Here is a 13,423-nt window from a genome sequence, read left to right as displayed (position 1 = left end):
CAATGGAACAGAAGTTGCCTTCAGAAATTGTGGGAGCTTCAACACTGGAAGCTTTCAAGAAGAGGCTGGACTGCCATTTGTCAGAAATGGCAGTCCTGTTTGGGCAGGGGGTTGGACTAGATGACCTACAAGGTCCCTTCCAACTCTGTTCCCTGTAATTGTCTGTAGATAAACTGTGCATGCATACACATGGATAGATGTGCAAATATATAAATAAGATCAGCAGCAGCTAGCTATAGTAGTTAGCTTTGTGAGAATTTAATTAGAACAACTGTTGTATTCAAGTTCTTTTAGTAACTTTAATCAGTTCAGAGCTTGCATAAACTAATTGAGCTATATCTAGAACTACATGAAGGCTTCATTTATAAGATTTAGGTATGTTTTCCAAACATTCAGTGTAACTGAGTTAAGATAAAACAATTTTATAGTAGATTTATAAGATGCTCTGAAGCCACTTTAAATGTTCATAGAGGAATGGAAGACACATTAGAATTATTAGTTAGATAAGTTCTCTGAAATATATTTCTAACCATCAGTATGTAATAAATTACAAAAAGAAGAAGAAGCCCAAAACCAACTCCACTAGTAGGCTATTAAATTTGAAATTTCCATTGGTATTGGTTATAAGTCTTCTGTATAGCTCAGTGACGTGCGGTGAGGTTTATGGCTGGTGAGGCTGGTGACGTCATCAGGAAGGCGGGGAATGGGACCACGTGTGCTGGAGGCTCAGGCTGCCTCAGCCTCCAGCACACGTGATCCCATTCCCCGCCTTCCTGAGCGTGCTCCGCCGGCTCGCGCTTTGCAGTCCTCGAAAGCGACTGGGGAATGACGAGAACCTTCCTGCCTCTGCTGGACTTTGTGTGCTCCTCGCGACTGCATATTGCAGTCGCGAGGAGCGCGTGAAATCCAGCAGAGGCAGGAAGGTTCTCGTTGTTCCCCAGTCGCTTTCGTGCCTTCGTCATCCGGGAGCGCCGACAACATTTCTGCCTCCGCAGCTCCCGGGCACGGCCGGACGGATGTATATAATATTATAATATTATATATATATATATAGTATATAATATTATATACTATTATTTCATGAAGAGAGGTGAGGCTCTGCCTCCCCTGCCTCCCCTGACCGCACATCCCTGGTATAGCTATCATCATAAATTAGGTTAGGGACAAATAGAATTAACTGCTATACAGGTAGTCCTCAACTTTCTACCATTTGTTTAGTCTGAGGTCTCTCAGACTCTGCCATGATGACTTCACTCCCCAGCAATGTGAGGAGCCGCCACCGCCTAAGTCCTCCTGGGAGCCGAGCTGAGCGGCAGCCCTGACAGCCAAATGACTCCTTTCCAGCCACCACGATCTCTGCGGTGCTGCTGCTGCTCCTGCCAGCTGGGCGGACAAAGGAAGTGGGTGGGCAGGGCAAGCATGGCACGGACGGGCAGGGCAAGAGAGCAGTGACCGAGCTGGCAGGGGGAGTGAGCAGACCCAGGCCAGGTGACCGTACTGGTATGGGGGCATGGCCAGGCCGCCATGGCAATGGTACGCTAAGGTACAGCCGATTTCTACTACCTATTTGCCCGTACCAGTCCGTACCTACAGGAACCCATCTCTGGTTTAGTGCCTGTTCAAAGTTGCAATAGCACTAAAAAAAGGGGGGACATGACCAGTTTTCACACTTACAGCCATTGCAGGATCCCCACAGTCACATGATCTAAATTCCGGCACTTGGCAAGTAGCATGTATTTATGACAGTTGCATTGTCCCCGAATCATGGGAGCATCATTTGTAACCTTCCCAACTGGTTTCGGACAAACAAAGTCAATGGGGGAAGCCAGAGTTGCTTAATGATCATATGAATCAATTAACAATTGTAATATTCATTTAACAACTATGGCAACACAGGTCATAAAATGGAGCAAAACTCACTTAACAACTGCCCTGCTTAGCCATGGAAATTTTAGGCTTAATTGTGTTAACTAGTGTATGTTCTCAGTTCATAAGAGATGATGATGATGAATGGATGGAGGGGTAGGTGGATAGATGAATCTTCCTGATAAAACTGAAACAAATTTATAAAACCCATAAAGGCACAAAACGAATCAGATATTTATTGATGACCTATTCCTATAATGGCGAACCTATGGAACGTGTGCCATAGGAGGCACATGGAGCCCTCTCTACGGGCACACGAGCCATTGTCCCAACCCAGCTCCACTATGCATGCGTGCGTGCCTCCTGCCCGCCAGCTGATTTTCGGGTCTCTGCCACGCATGCATGGGGGCAGGGTGCATGCGGGAGATGCACGTGCCAGGCCCAAAACGGGTTGGGGAGGTATGACATGCCCACCCCCGCATCCCATTTTTGATCCCAGGAGGGTGCAGGGAGGCCTGCTAGACCAAAAATGAGCTGCGGGGGTTCACACATGCATGCACAGGGGCGGGAGAGCATGGGGGGTCACGGGGGTCACGTACATATGCGCAGGGGAGCAGGGCATGCAGGGGAGTGTTACACGTGCCCTGCATTATGGGTGTGGGCACGCACACGCTTTCATGCGCTCGTGCATGCTTTTAACTTGCGACAACAAAAAGGTTAACCATCACTGGCCTATTCTAAACGATAAATTCTCTACTAAGGAGATCAGTTTTTAAAATTTTCCTAAATGAAATCTAATTTCATTTGGAAGACTGTCTAGAAAGCTAATGTTGTTCCTGAAAGATAGTATCTCCTAGTTTGACCCCTTTTACTTCCTGGAAGTGATGGACTATTAGCTTCTCACATGGCCCTCTGGTTGGTCTGATTTCTGTTAAAATGTGCAATCCAGGTCCTGGCAAAATGTCAAGCCATGAAAGGCATTATAAGTAAGAACTAGTACTTTAGATTCCAGCCAGAAGACTTTAGAAAGCAAATGCAGAGCTTAAAGCACAGCTGTTGCTTTCAAAACTAGGCACCATTTAGCACACAGACCACACTGCCTTCTGGACTGGGAACTTCTCTGTGATCTTCAAAGTCATCCCCGTTGTAGAGTATATTGCAATAGCCCAACCAAGTAATAACAACAGCATGAGTAATCGTTGCTAGATTTTCCTGCATTCGGAAAGTATATTGCAACAGCTCAAGCAAGTAATAACAACCTCCATGAATAATTGTTGTTAGGTTTTCCTGCACTGAGAAGTAGGGTGAGCTAAGAGTTCCCATCAATGGGAAACAGACTGCCCACAAAGTCTGCAGAGCCACAGAGCTTCAAAAAAACCACTTGTCTCATGTTTCAAATAAATCAGTGCAAAGCAAAGGAGATCAAACTTCTGGGCAGCACTTGGCAAGCAAAGAGGAAGGCCTCTCAGGTCCAGATTTGTGAATAGTGTTGAATGGGAATAGAAAAGAATACATGCACCAGATAGACAAAGAATCAAGATAAGTTCATCTCCATCTGCCAAGTACTGAAGGGCTGTCCCAGAGGTGCTTTTTTTCAAGAGGCAACTGGACTTTCGCTTCGCACACATTTAGTCTAACCTAACCCTAAAAAAGATGTTGAGACTCTAGAAAAAGTGCAGAGAAGAGCAACTAGGATGAGTAGGAGACTGGAGGGTAAAACATATGAAGGATGGTTGCAGGAACTGGGCATGGCTAGTCTAGTGAAGAGAAGGACCAGGGGAGACATGACAGCAGTGTTCCAATATTTGAGGGTCTACCACGGAGAGGAGGGGGGTCAAGTTATTTTCCAAAGCACCTGAAGGCCGGACAAGGAATAATGGATGGAAACTGACTAAGAAGAGATTCAACCTACAAATAAGGAGGAACTTTCTGACAGTGAAACAATCAACCAATGGAAAAGCTTGCCTTTGGAAGTTGTGGGGGCTTCATCACTGGAGGCTTTCAAGAAGAGATTGGACTGCCATTTGTCAGAACTGGTGTAGGGTCTCTTGCTTGGGGGGAGGTTGGACTAGATCACCTACAAGGCCCCTTCCAACTCTGTTAATCTGTAAATCTGTAATTCCAAAAGTTCATTCCGTCCACAGTACAGAGGTGGCGTTGGAGGTGAGAGTCTGTTCAACAAATACAAATCTCAGGTGAGATTGGATGGCCACTTGTCAGAAATGGTTTAGGGTCTCCTGCTTGAGCAGGGGGTTGGACTAGATGACCTATAAGGTCCCTTCCAACTCTGTTAATCTGTTCTTGGATGAGAGGTGAAACATCTTCAAACAAAAACCAGAAAGTCCAGTTGTCTCTTGAAAAAAGCATTTTGGGACAACAATGTCATAGATGACTGAGAATCAGTGATGTGCGGTGAGGTTTATGGCTGGTGAGGCTGGTGACGTCATCAAATGATTATCATGAAGGGAGGACTGTGACAACTTTGATCTTTGCAAGCGTGCAAGCAAAATACCCCAGGATCACGGTAGCGGGGACAGCAACTCCTTCCGCTGTGCTGCGGAGAAGAGCCAGAGGAAGGAGGGGAATGAGACCACGTGTGCAGGAGGCTCCTCAGCGCCAGCCTCAGATCAGCGCGAGCCACGGTCCCCTTCCTCTGCACACATGGTCCCATTCCCCTCCTTCCTGAGCCAACATGAAGGGGACCACGGCTCGCGCTGATCTGAGGCTGGCACTGAGGAGCCTCCTGCACACGTGGTCCCATTCCCCTCCTTCCTGTGGCTCTTCTCCGCAGGGCAGGGGAAGGAGTTGCTGTCCCTGCCACCCTGCTCCTGGGGTATTTTGCGTGCACGCTCAAGAAAGAGATGAAAGAGAAAAGGGGAGAAATTTTTTTCTTTTCATGATGAGAGCGGTGAGGCTCTGTCTCCCCTGCCTCCCCTGACTGCACGTCACTGCTGAGAATCTATATAGACATTAACTGAAGGGCTGGCAAGATCTCAGGAATATTTCAACATAATCTGGATTTGTACAACACTTCAGTAAAGAAGCAAATGTATGTCTTATGTAATACAGCCTTCTAAAGCATTGTGCAAGATGTTCTTCTATAAATCTATGACATAATAGGACTTAAAAAGTTTCTTTTAAAAAGAAGTGTTTTCAATGTTGCTTTTATTCCTTAGAAATAGACTTTTACTCGGTTACAGGTTTCTTCCCTTCAAAAGCCATTTTTTGACCACTTAACATTCTTACAATGCTCAGCGTTTCCAATGCAAAGTCAAGTTGACAGTGGTTACTCAAATGAATGAATTGCCTTGTTTGATTAGAGAAAAGATATTGCTACATTTATTGGTGACTGGAAGTCTCTTATGGAATTTTTGCATAAAAATGAAAAACAAAATGAACTTGTGATTTATTGTTTTGATGGTTAGACAGGATATATTATCGAAAGAGCAGTGATCTAACTTTAGAGAGAAATAAAATATATTTGTACTTAACACTGGAATAGCATAAGCCATTTCTTTATATTCATTTTGTTTCCTTTTGTTTTTCTTAACTTTTTTCTTTTCATGTACTTTTTGCTCTTTTTTATTTTTTTTTCTTCCTTCCTTTATATTAGTTTGGAGCAGTGGTGGGGTTCAATTTTTTTTTTACTACTGGTTCTGTGGGCAGGACGGGGCTTGGTGGGCGGGGCTTGGTGGGCAAGGTAGGGCAAAGATACTGCAAAATCCTCAGTTCCTCCCCACCCCACTAACCTGCTTTCCAGCTCCATTCTCACATGCAGGACAACAGAAGAAGACCCATCCAATTAGCTGGGACTCAGGAGGCAGCAAATAGATGGGGGCGGGGCCAGTCAGAGGTGATATTTGCCAGTTCTCTGAACTACTCAAAAGTTCCACTACTGGTTCGCCAGAACCCATCAGAACTGGCTGAATACCATCTCTGGTTTGGGGTTAGTTTTCAACTTCTGGTTTAATTATTTTTAAAATAAAAATTATGTACCAAAAAAAAAAAAGCAGTGCTCAGAATTCCCCAGGAACCAACCAGGACTTCTTTCAGCTGACTACTGTAATAGCAGAGAGTGAAATGTGTTCTAGACCACAACTTGCCCATCCTTGACATTATCTTGCTACATTTGTTTTGGCAACAAGAATACAAGCCTGATCATTGCACGTTACCTGCAGGTAGAGAACAAACCCTGGAAAATAGGCCATGCCCACCAAGTCACACCCACTGTTAGATATTAGCATATATCGTAGTAAGTCTCCCCTCTGGTCCGCTGCTACAGCGGGAAACAGGTATCGTTCTGATTGGTCGAGGGGCGTACCCGATCCCTATAAAAGGGGAACCCTCCGACCACAGAGCAAGCTGGATCACTACTATTACTAATAAAGAGCTGTTAAGTCACTTCGTGTCCGCAGTCTGTCTCTCGTTGCCCAGATCTAACATTGGCGACGAGGATGGGATCGAGAGGCAGATAGGACGAAGAACGCTACCTCCAGAATCTCCGGATTTGCTCCAGCCCAGGAATTCGGCAGAAATTCCGGCAGCCATCTCAGATCACCGCAGCGCGGCAAATTCAAACAGAGAAGATGGCGATGCATGCTCCCCCTGCTCCTTTCGACCCAGCAAACGACGAATGGGAAGCCTTCATGATTCGTTTCAAGTGTTTCCTCGAAGCGAACGAATACACGGGGATCACCGACGCGAGGAAGAAAAACATCTTCCTCGGCTACTGCGGAAAGGAAGTCTTCAATACGACCAGAGACCTCACCGCACCTACTCCAATACAGGCAGTATCGTGGACGGCGTTGCAACAGGCTCTGCAAACTCATTACGCGCCAAAACCTTCCCGCCATGTCTGCCGCAAGGAATTCAACACGAGGAACCAGAAGGCGGGAGAATCCATAAATCAATATGTTGCAGCCCTACGAAAAGCAGCAACTCACTGCGAGTTCAGGGATCTGGACGAGCACATCTTAGCGCAGCTCATCTGTGGGTTAAGAGACATTTCGCTACAAAAGAAGCTGCTGGCAAACCCGAATTTAACCCTACAGATAGCGCTAAACAAAGCAAGAGCGTCAGAGTCAGCGGAGAAATCATCGGTGACCATACAACGAGGGGCCAACGTAAACCAGCCAGCACCAAGACAAACCAGAGTACACTACGAGGACACAAGCCCCGACTACGAGAATCCCGAGTTCGAGGACAGTCACCTGATGCAGAGCAGTCACTTGAGGCCTGGGGGGAGACCCGGATTCCGTTTGCCGCCCTGCGCAAGCTGCGGAGGGAATCACCCCAGGGCTACTTGTAGGTTCAGGAACGTTGTTTGTTCGCACTGCAACAAACTTGGGCACATCGCACGAGTGTGCCGGAGCAGAGTCCCTGCCTCACGGCAGCCACCCATGTACCGCCAACAGAAGCCCAACCCAGGGGCTTGGCGAAATCAAAAAGGGCGCCCAGAGAGAAATCCACAAGTGTTTACCCAGAGAGAAAATTTCCAAAGAGCTGAACGAGCGTATCCCCAGAGAGATTACTCACAAGGAGCTGAGCGAGCGTATCCCCAGAGAGAATACACACAAAGAGCTGGAAGAGCGTTCTATCAAGACGCTCAACGAGAGTATTTTCAGGATGTAGACGATGAGATAGAGTTGACCCAGAGAGAGGAGTTGCGAACGTATCTCACCACAATACATCAGGTCCGCCCTAAGCGGCCAAAAAGGCTGAGAGTCACAGTCCTCTTGGAGGGCTCACCCTGCGAGCTAGAAGTTGACACAGGATCGACCCTGACGATTATTTCATGGGCATCCATGAAACAGGCTATCCCTAGCCTCAGAAAGAGCCAACTACGCGCTCCAGACATCCTGCTACGAGACTACCAGGGGAACCAAGTCCCCATCGTGGGCCAAGGCACATTCCACATCCGTTTCAAGGACATCGAAGCCCAGCTGCCCGTGACCATCGCCAGCGCGCCATTACAGAACCTTCTGGGGCTTGATTGGTTTGAAGCCCTGGGGTTAGAAGTCACCGGAATCAACGCCGTGAGAAACAGCAGCGCTGAACAGATTTTTAAGGAGTTCGAGGATGTGTTCAGCCCCGGTCTTGGTAAGTATGTGGGTAAACCAATATCATTCAATTTAGACCAAAAAGTGGCGCCAATCCGACTTAAACCGAGACGAGTGCCTTTTGCACTCCGCCCAAAAATAGATAAGGAAATAGATAAGTTAGTGGAGCAAGGAATCCTTGAGCCGGTAGATCACGCGCGCTGGGAAACACCCATCGTGACCCCAGTCAAACCAGACGGATCAGTCCGCATCTGCGCGGACTATAAATGCACAATTAATGTCGCGCTACAACAGAGCGCATACCCTGTGCCTGTAGTACAGCATTTATTGCACTCGTTGGGGCCAGGAAAGGTATTTGCTAAGTTAGACATGGCACAAGCTTACCAGCAACTGCCAGTTGATAGCGCCACAGCGGAGGCCCAAACTATAGTGACGCATAGAGGAGCATTCAAATGCAACCGGCTACAATTCGGTGTGAGTATTGCCCCAGGATTGTTCCAGAGCGTCATGGAACAACTTTTGCAAGGGATACCGGGAGTCGTCCCCTATTTTGACGACATCTTGGTGTCCGCTGCAAACGAGGAGCAACTAAATAAAAGAGTCAGAACTGTTTTGGCCAGAATCAGAGAAAAGGGTCTCCGCCTAAAAAAGGAAAAATGCCAAATTAACGTGCCTAGCGTAGAATTCCTGGGTTATAGAATCGATGGTCAGGGAATACACCCCACTTCAAAGAAAATTAAGGCGATCCAGGACGCCCCCACACCACGAAATCAGACCGAGTTGCAGGCTTTCCTCGGACTACTTAACTTCTACAGCGTTTTTCTGAGGCAGAAAGCGACCGTTGCTGAGCCAATACACCGTCTACTCCAGAGGAACGCACCATGGAAATGGGGACGATCCGAAGCTGCAGCTTTCGCCGGGGTAAAGCGCCTGCTCACCACTGACTCACTGCTTGTCCAATACAGCCAGACCCTACCGCTGGTATTGACCTGCGACGCATCACCCTTCGGAGTTGGAGCAGTCCTCAGCCACAGGATGCCCGACGGAAAAGAAGCACCCATCGCCTTCTACTCCAGAACTCTTTCATCGGCCGAAAGGAATTACAGCCAAATGGACAGGGAAGCGCTGGCTGTTGTAGCTGGAGTAAAGCGTTTCCACGAATACCTCTACGGCCGCGATTTTGAACTAATTACAGATCACAAACCGTTGTTGGGACTTTTGGCGGGGAACCGCCCCACTCCGGTCTCCCTTTCTCCACGCATGACCAGGTGGACTGTTTTCCTGGCTGCGTACTCATACAAATTGATTCATCGACCGGGCTCCACTCTCGGACACGCAGACGCACTCAGCCGTTGCCCATTACCTGACATTCTGCCAGACCCCACTCCAGAAGTACCGGTATTGCTCATTGACTGTTTGGACTCTGGACCGGTTTCTTCATACGACGTTGCAAGGTTCTCATCTAAAGACAATGTAATAAAGCAAGTTCAAACTTGGGTTTGGAGGGGGTGGCCGAAGGGAAACGTGGGCCCGGAATTCAAAATGTTTTGGTCAAAACGGGACGAACTCTCAGTGTTACAAGGTTGTTTATTGTGGGGGGATCGAGTTGTTATTCCGTATGTTTTACGTAGGAATGTATTAGATGCTTTACATGTGGGTCATCCGGGGATTGTTAGAATGAAGGCGTTAGCAAGAAGTTACGTTTGGTGGCCAAACATGGACAAAGAAATAGAGGAGTGGGTGGCCACTTGCGACCCATGCCAGGAATCGAGACCAGCACCCCCGGAAGCGCCCGCCACAGAATGGGAGAAACCTAAAGCACCCTGGTCGCGAATACACATCGACTTCGCAGGGCCATTCCAAGGTCAGACTTTCCTTATAGTTGTGGATGCATACTCAAAATGGCTAGATGTAGTCCTAATGACTTCAACCACGGCAGAGGCAGTCATTAAGGTTCTACGGCGACTTTTCGCCACTCATGGCCTGCCCGACCTCCTGGTCTCTGATAACGGGCCCCAATTCACGGCCATGCATTTCGAAACATTTTTAGCAGGTCAGGGAATTCGGCATGCCCTCGTCGCGCCATTCCATCCGGCATCAAACGGACAGGCGGAGAGAATGGTGCGATTTGCAAAAGAGGACCTCGCTAGGATGGGTCCAGGTGATTGGCAAACACGCATTGACCATTACCTCCTAATTCAGCATATTACCCCAAGCGCAACGACGGGTAGGAGTCCCGCTGAACTACTCATGGGCCGCCGTCTACGGTCTCACCTGGACCGTCTTCACCCAAATTACTCTGCCACAGCTCCCCCAGACTCCACAAGCAAAATTCGGTCTTTCAGCATAGGGGATTCAGTATACGCCCACAACTATGCAGGGGGAACATTGTGGATGCCAGCAAAGGTCATTGGCATCACGGGTCCACGATCGTATCTGCTGGAACTAGAAGATGGACAGAACTGGAAAAGGCACATCGATCAACTTCGGGGTCGCCTAGCACACTCAGACCTTCGAAACGAAGACGAGATTGTCCTGCCTACAGAAATTCAGCCACGCGAGAGCCCCATCATAGAAAACTACGACACCTGCGAACCAAGCTTGGAACAAGAAAACACGCACGAAGCAGAGAAAACCCCAGACAACGCAACCGAGCAGACTCCAGCACGCCCTAACAACGAAGGCACAAAAACTCCCGAACGTGAAACAGGAAAAGCACCCGATCCTGCAACCACGTCTAACCAACCCGAACTACGACGCTCCTCCCGAGCAAGACAAACACCCACATACCTAAAAGACTATGTTACCTACCGCAACGTTCCATCTAGGAGGGGAGGGGTGTTAGATATTAGCATATATCGTAGTAAGTCTCCCCTCTGGTCCGCTGCTACAGCGGGAAACAGGTATCGTTCTGATTGGTCGAGGGGCGTACCCGATCCCTATAAAAGGGGAACCCTCCGACCACAGAGCAAGCTGGATCACTACTATTACTAATAAAGAGCTGTTAAGTCACTTCGTGTCCGCAGTCTGTCTCTCGTTGCCCAGATCTAACACCCACAGAACCAGTAGTAAAAAAATTTTAATCCCACCACTGTGTAGAAGGTGTATCCGTTATTATTTTCTTAAAAGGAAATGTATAGCCAGGCTTTCAACTAGTGCAGCTTTTTCAACACAGACGGGCTGTGTGGGAATCTAGGGAGATGCATTCCCAGTAGTTGTTGAAATGACCATGATGAGGATTCCTAATAGCTGTTGACCATCAGGTTGGACTTATGACTTTCATTCAGTTCTAGCTGTGCTCACACGAGTATGTTCTTAGGAACTCCTTCATGCTTCTTCTCCCCACACATCCTATTTCCTTTCTGAAGTCTTCCCCTTTTAGTAACACTATATATGGGGTTCACCATTGAGTCTGTCATCTGCACCTCTATAACTGTCTGGTTTGGTTCTGCAACCCAACAAGACAGACACAGACTTCAACGGATAATTAGAACTGTAGAAAAAAGCAATTGCTACCAACCTGCCTTCCATCGAGGCCCTGTACACTGCACGAGTCAAAAAGAGGGCCGTGAAAATATCTACAGACCCTTCACATCCTGGTTATAAATTGTTTCAATTCCTACCCTCAAAATGACGCTATAGGGCACTGCACACCAAGACAACTAGAGACAAGAACAGTTTTTTCCCGAACGCCATCACTCTGCTAAACAAATAATTCCCTCACCACTGTCAAACCATTCACTAAGGCTGCATTACTATTAATATTAGTCTTCTCATCGTTCCTATCACCCATCTCCTCTGACTTATGACTGCAGGACAGTAACTTTGTTGCTTGTATCCTTACGATTTATATTGAATTGATTGTTTCCTGATTGCTTATTTGTATCCTATGACTATCATTAAGTTTTGTATCTTACGATTCTTGACGAATGTATCTTTTTATGTACACTGAGAGTGTATGCACCAACGACAAATTCCTTGTGTGTCCAATCACACTTGGCCAATAAAGAATTCTATTCTATTCTATTCCATTCTACCACCAAGAAATAATTAAAGATTCTCATAAGTCACAAATGCCTCTTGGTTGCCTGTTAAAAAAAAAACTTAGATGAGCATTCAGTTTCAAACTGTTGCAGATATTCCTTCCCACACCTATTCCATATTACTTGTGAGACAAGACTTTAGGGGCCTCCATCTTTGTTTTAAAGAAGTGACATCCCTAAGAACTCACACAAGATGAAAAAAGTGGTACATTGACAGTGGATCATTTCCAAATAGCATATTACTATCAAAGTCTTTTGAATAGATTCTCCTTACTTGATCAACAATGAAGAGAAATGTATAATTATATACCAACTGCACATGGAATCTGGATAGACCATTCATAAGTAACCTACTAGTAATGTCAGCTGGCCTGGCTTAATCATCAATTTTACTCTAAAGTCAATAAGTTATGCAAGGTAGCCAAAGGTCTTCAGTTAATAATGTTTGTCTAATTTCCAGAAACGTTGAAATATTATCAGGATGACACAACTTGCTTCTTAGTCATTATTTCTCTGTGGAGGCTCAAAAATAGCCTACTTTCTTTCTTTTGTTTAAACCAGAGTGAAAACAAAGGAAACACTGTAGTAATATGAACAATGCATTAAAGGTTCTTCCTTCTGTTGTCTCAGTCATCCAGCAAATCGTTTGCTGTCTATAGAATATCAAAGAACAAAAAAGCTAATTAAAATTAAAACATTTCGACCACTTTCACAAGACGAGTCAACATGCAAAAAGGCCATTCCCCATCAGCTTAAAATAAAAATAAAATAATGGGAGTTAGAGATGATTTTCTAATAGCAAATAGATTGAGGCTTAAAAGCAGGGGGGCAGGAGCTGATATTATATATTTATACAATACAATACAATAGCAGAGTTGGAAGGGACCTTGGAGATCTTCTAGTCCAACCTGCCTAGGCAGGAAACCCTATACCAGACAAATGGCTATCCAACATCTTCTTAAAGACTTCGAGCGTTGGGGCATTCACAACTTCTGGAGGCAAGCTGTTCCACTGATTAATTGTTCTGTCAGGAAATTTCTCCTCAGTTCTAAGTTGCTTCTCTCCTTGATTAGTTTCCACCCATTGCTTCTTGTTCTACCCTCAGGTGCCTTGGAGAATAGTTGGACGCCCTCTTCTTTGGGGCAACCCCTGACATATTGGAACACTGCTGTCATGTCTCCCCTAGTCCTTCTTTCTATTAAGCTAGACATACCCAGTTCCTGCAATGGTTCTTCATATGTTTTAGTCTCCAGTCCCCTAATCATCTTTGTTGCTCTTCTCTGCACTTTTTCTAGAGCCTCAACATCTTTTTTACATCGTGGCAACCAAAGCTGAATGCAGTATTCCAAGTGTGGCCTTACCAAAGCATTATAAAGTGGTATTAACACTTCACGTGATCTTGATTCTATCCCTCTGTTGATGCAGCCTAGAACTGTGTTGGCTTTTTTGGCAGCT

This window comes from Natrix helvetica (genome assembly GCF_964273705.1).
Source record: "Natrix helvetica genome assembly, chromosome: 7".
NCBI lineage: Eukaryota > Metazoa > Chordata > Lepidosauria > Squamata > Natricidae > Natrix > Natrix helvetica.
Note: the sequence above shows the minus strand (reverse complement) of the source record.